Raw genomic sequence first — 6,001 nt, forward strand, 5'->3', positions numbered from 1 at the left:
ACAAGAAGCAGGCTGCCCTCTCAGTGCCATCAGCAGCGTGTCAGTCTCATATAGGTACAAGAGGAAAAGAAAAAAGAAAAAATGCTTTCCTTGTGATAAGAACTTTTAAGATCCACTCTCTTAGCAACTTTCAAATATACCATACAGCAGTGTTGACTATAGTCATCATGTTGTACCTTGCATCCCTAGTACTTATTTATCTTATAACTAGAAGTTTGTACCTTTTCACCAGACAACTTTTCAGAATAGTTTTAGGTTCACGCAAGGTTGAGCAGAAAGTACAGAGTTCCCATTTGCACCCCACCCCTAACACACGAATAGCCTCCCCAAGTATCATCATCCCCCGCCCCAGTGGTACATCTTTTACAATGGATGAACCTACATTGACACATCATTGTCACCCAAAGTCCATAGTTTACATTAGGTTTTACTCTTGGTGTTGTACGTTCTATGGATCTGGACAAATTTATGATGACATGAATCTATAATTACAGTATCATACAGAGTAGTTTCACTATCCTAAAAAATCCTAAAAATCCACACTTTCATTTTTAACCACATATTCGCCCTAGGTGAAGCAGCTGCATGGGCTAAGGATGCCCAAAAGCAAGCAGCAGGGACAGGACAAAACTGAAAAGCTCATACTCCTAATTTTTTACAACCAAAGTGGTCCCCCTTACAGGATATCAGAATATAGATGGTTCTTTTTGAGCAGTGACATCAGTTTGCCTATCAAGCTCAACACACTCACCAAGTGCCATCTGAAGTCTCTCTCTGCCGATGGTACTTACCAGCTCTAGATAATAGCTTACTTCTTTGGGTGGCCTACAACAGGTGACAAAATAATGAAATTTCCCAGTTTCACTAGCCAAAGTCCCATGAACTCCTAGAGGAGGGGACAATGTTTGTATCCCACTGCATAGCACAGTGTCCCCCAAAAGCTTGCTGAGATGAAATGAGAGAAGTCAAGGCCTTGCCCAGATTTCCCATCTCTAAACCAGTACCTTCTCCCATTGTTCCATACATACTTAAGTTTGGCATTTGTTGTTATGAGTTCCTAGGATATCATGTCTGCCCTGTCCTTTGTAATAAGGGAAATGGACTCTATTCCCAGCTTACAGAGAAACCGGGGAGCTGGACAGGAATGAATGCTCCCCAAGATCTTTCTACTCTGTGGATGGTCATCTACTACATCTCTAGCAAGTTCCATGATCGTTTGTGCACTAACGCTGTCATAGTTCTCCAAAGGCTGACTTCCTCCCCCTCAGCCTTTCCAGTAATTGGAAGAAAATTTCTATCACATGCTTAAACTAACATATAAAAACCCAGGGGATATTTTAAGCAGCTGGTTTTCAGTTCTGCAGAAGCCACTGAACCGACCCCAAAAAAAGAATTAATAAAGATTCTCTAAGAACTGGGTCTAAAGATTCTGATGTCTCCTCACCAAGGGCCCCAGCCCCAGGTTTTTCCTTGGCTACACATCAAAGGTAAAGGCTGGAAAATCATCACATGTGGGCAGCAATGTCAAGAAGTCCCAGGCATGATCCTGACAATCCACCAGGCTGAGTCCCTGTCTTCAGTGGTATGGGCAGTGCTTCCATGGAAAACACACCCTTTCAGTCAACCCCCCTAAATACTAAACAACTAAATACCCTCAGTTACATGGCGAATGGTTGGGATTATGAGTTTTGCTTTCAGCAAAGCCCAAGAGAAAATATGATCCCATAAATCCAGTACTGAGACCTGGCCTTAAATCTATGAATTCCTGGGCCAAGGTTAGAGGAGGTCCATGAGGTTACATACAGACTCCAAAAGGGTCCACAAAGGTTGGCTCAGTGAGGGCGGGAACATATCCACTGTCTTTACCAACCAAAGCACTTCAGTACCAGGCTGGGAACATCAAAGGCACTGAATAAAGGCTTATTATACTGAAAGGTATTTATTATATTTGGCCATTAAGAGCAACAATAATTTCAGAAGCATGCTAGAGTAGAAATCTGATCACACTAAGCGAAAGTTGGCTGTGAGGTAAACTGAAAACAGCAAGTGAAGCTGTAAGCATAGTCACAATAAAGGACAGTCATGAGAACGGGGAATGCAGTTTCAAAGGGAGTTTTTTAAATTTATTTTCACAAGAAAGACTTGAGTGAAGTATCTGATCCCTTTGATATGCCCTTATTGTATTGCTTTTTGTTGTTGTTGTTGTCAATGCCGTTGAGTGGATTCCAACTCCTAGCCACCCTGTGTTCAGCAGAGTGGACCCTGCCTGGTGTTTTGCTCCATCCTCTCACCTTCTGGCGCTGTATCAGACAATGCTCCGCTGCTATTCATAGGACTTTCATGGCCAATTTCTTCAGAAGCGGGTGGCCAGGTCCTGCTTCCTAGTCTGTCTTAGTCTGGAAGCTCCACTGAAACCTGTCTACCACCATGGGTGACCTTGCTGGTATCTGAAATACTGGTGGCATAGCTTTCAGCATCACAGCAACATGCAGCTGCCACAGTATGACAACCAACAGATGGGTTGTAGGGTTCCCTCACCAAGAAACGTTTAACCACTAGACCACCAGGGCTGGCAGCTATACTGTTAGCTTCCTTTAATTCATTGTTCTTTCAATAGTTTTTTTTTTTATTGAGCGCCAACTACAGGTGAGGAACTCATATAGATACTGGGAATGTTTAGGTGAACAAAACAGATAAAGCCCCTCCCTTCAAGGAGATTGTGTTATCCCTCTTGATTCTTAAACAAATTCTTTAATTTCTTGAAGGAAAGCTCCCTGAGCTCCTTGGAATTCAGCCAGGGCTCATCTGTGCTCTGCCTGTGAACACACCATGCAGCTTTCATCAGGTTATTTGGTCTGTCACCTCCTGTAGACTGGATCTTCCTCCAGGACAAGAACCTAGTCTCTTGTCTTCGCATCCTCAGAGCCTGGCAAAGTAGGGGGCTGGGGAGAGCAAGACTAAATCCAGCAAATGAGTCAACTCCATCCAGGAAAGCTGACATTTGCTTATTTGTTTGTCTTTAACCTTAGAAGCCTGTTTTTGTGCTAAGCATTTTGCCCAAAGTCACAGAGAAGCTTGGGTTTGGGTAGAGCTGAGCCAAGGGCCCTGATCTCGTGAAGATTCTGGTGCTTGATTACAAGCACAATACCAATGGAACATTTTCATTTTAAATAAATGACTATTGCTAGAGTATTCTTTTGTGCAGAGCCTGAAAGATAAGAGAGATAATGGTAGAAATAAGAAGATACTCAGAAACAAAAGATATGCTTCACGAATTTTTCTTAATGAAATGTGATGAGCTGTCACTGTTGAAATCAGCTATTCCCTGAAATTCCTATGGATCTACCCAGAAAGTAATTTTTCCTTCCTCTTTACCCTGAAAATCACCCTAGGGAACAGCTAAGTGAGTCCTCACATTCCTGTTTCTCTCTTCTCAGAATCAGGGTTCAGAATAAGCAGTTTCCTTTTTCATTCACCCTGAGGAACGAACAGTGGAGTAACGATGAGCTCACACTGCCCCCTACCAGCCCAGCCACCTCCTAACAAGCAGCACATATCCACTCTTTCCTGACTCTCTTCTGCTCCTCCTCCTGTAAAAAAAGAAAAACAACAGAATGCCCCCACAAAAGTCAAATGTCTTTATTTTATATAAAAAAAATTTTTACAGTTTTAGTTCCTATGTTTAAGAAAAAAAATCCCTAAAATTGCCATAATGTTTAGATCCACTGCAAACTGTAAAAACAAGCTTTTTATATATTAAAAAAAATTTTACATTTTACAATTTTCTACATGCATGCACAAGGTCTCAGCTCTGTAACCCAAAAAAAAAGAAAAAAAAATCTAGATCCAACAGTGGAAAATTCTACATTTACAATCTCACTTGGAGGGACTCAAAAAGCCCCTTCCTTTCGCACATAGAAGACATCACAACAATCACACACCAGACTGAATCCATCAGCAGACGCTGCCCCGTGGGGAGAGCAGAGGAAACAGATGACAGACAGACGGACAGACATGACGGAGGGGCGAGGGAGCTCGTCCAGGCCCAAGAGAGAAAGAGAGAAGCACAAACTCTAGGAAATGGATATTTCAGATGAGAGGGTTCCAGGATCCCAACATCTCAACACAGGTACTGTATCAGGGTTTACAACAGGAATACTGGGATGGGATGGGGAAGGAAAAACTAAGGGCTGAAATGGACTGGGATGGGGAAAAAAAAATGAGAGACTGAAAGAAAATACAGTCACAGGCACATAACGATGTTTTGATCAACGATGGACCACATAAATGACGGTAGTCCCATAAGATTAGTACCATATAGCCTAGGTGCGTAGGAGGCTATACCATCTAGGTTTGTGTAAGTACATACCTAATGGCGCATTTCTCAGAACGTATCCCTGTCATTAAGCAACACATGACTGTAAACGAGAATAAACAGAGAGCATGAAGAGTAGTTTAAGAGAAAGGGACCAATGGGGATGGTGGCAGAGAGGCGAGGTAGGTGAAGGACTGAGGCACAGCGTCCTGGTGTGGAGGGAAGGACAAGCGGTCCAAGGCGATGAAAAGAAAGGCCTAGGAGGTATGGCAGGGATGAACTAGGATGCCATGTAGTTATAGAAAAAAGAACCCTGGAGAGACCCACCCACAGCATCCCCTAAGGTGGTATGGGGGATCAGTGGGGACAATAGGTGGGCACACCCCCACAAGGGAAGAATGAGGAAATCCCGCACGTGATGGGACAGGCCTAGTGGAGGACACAGCTCAGAGGGACTGAGTCAGCTGCACGCCCCACAGCAGTTCACAGCATGAAGACAACTTCCCATATAGGAGAAGCAAAAGACAAACACAGCCATACACTTGACGATCCATCCTGACATTTTAAAAAATAATAATAATAATAATCAAAGAAGACAAAGATACCACAGTTCTGACGCAAAGGACCAAAACACTACCATTCTCAGTCACAGCCCTTAGTGCTTAGAGAGAGAGTTTGGGGGGAAAGAATTTCTTTTTGTTTTAAGAAAAAGGAATGAAAAAATCACAGTGATTAAAAACATGGCAGGTTCTTAAAATAAACACTCCCCCGTCCCTAACCTAGGGCAGCAACTAAAATCCGAAATACTTTCCCTCTCCCCGCCCCAATTCGTTCCTCAAACCACACCACGCCCCACTCCTGCCCACAAAGGCAATCACCCCAATCACCATCCAGGCCCTCTTCTCCAGGATAGTGAGGTATTTAGAAATGTGACCCTGAAGGGACTCCTCTGAAACCAGGTCTTTGAAGAGAAGAAAAGATACCTTCCCGGGACCCCAGGACAGGATGTATTTCACTCAGGCCTATCCAAAACCCACAGCCCCAGCCCAAGGCTGATCTCCAGGTCCTGCCTAAGTCAGCCCCACAACCCACCCCTGTGGGACAAGGTAAACACTGGCTGAAGAGCCCTTCTCTAGTAAGTGGTGGGTGGACAGATGTGCTTTTTCAGAAAGGACAGAAGGAAAAACCCCAACCACTAGGCTCCATCATGCCCAGGCTGCCACTATACAGACAGGACGCCTCCCTGGTAAGAGATCAATGGAGATCATATCTCAGGGGGCACTCCACAAGGCAAGAGCCAGTGAATTTTTCAGGAGAAAGATCGGCCTACAAAGCGGCATTGTGAATTGTTTAGAGGACTGGGCCAGAGGCAAGCTCCAGCCCAGCCAGCAGAACCATCCTCCACGTGGATCCTGGCTGGAGGTATATGGGTGTTTCCCAGTTCTATTCCCCTTGGTTAAAATTACATAATTTAAAGGTGTCTGATCAAAAGGCTCAAATTTACAGTGAAAATATGTATTAGAGGGTCAGCAAATTTTGCTCAAAACGAGACTTAAACTCTTGAGAATTCATATCGGGTGCAAAGACTACAGAAGCTAAATAGGTGAGGGGCTAAGTACCTACAAAAGGCAGCGATCCTGGTCCCTCACCTGGTACAGAGGGAGACCAGAGCCCAGAGAACCAGGC

Source organism: Equus quagga, chromosome 13 (assembly GCF_021613505.1).
Source record: "Equus quagga isolate Etosha38 chromosome 13, UCLA_HA_Equagga_1.0, whole genome shotgun sequence".
NCBI lineage: Eukaryota > Metazoa > Chordata > Mammalia > Perissodactyla > Equidae > Equus > Equus quagga.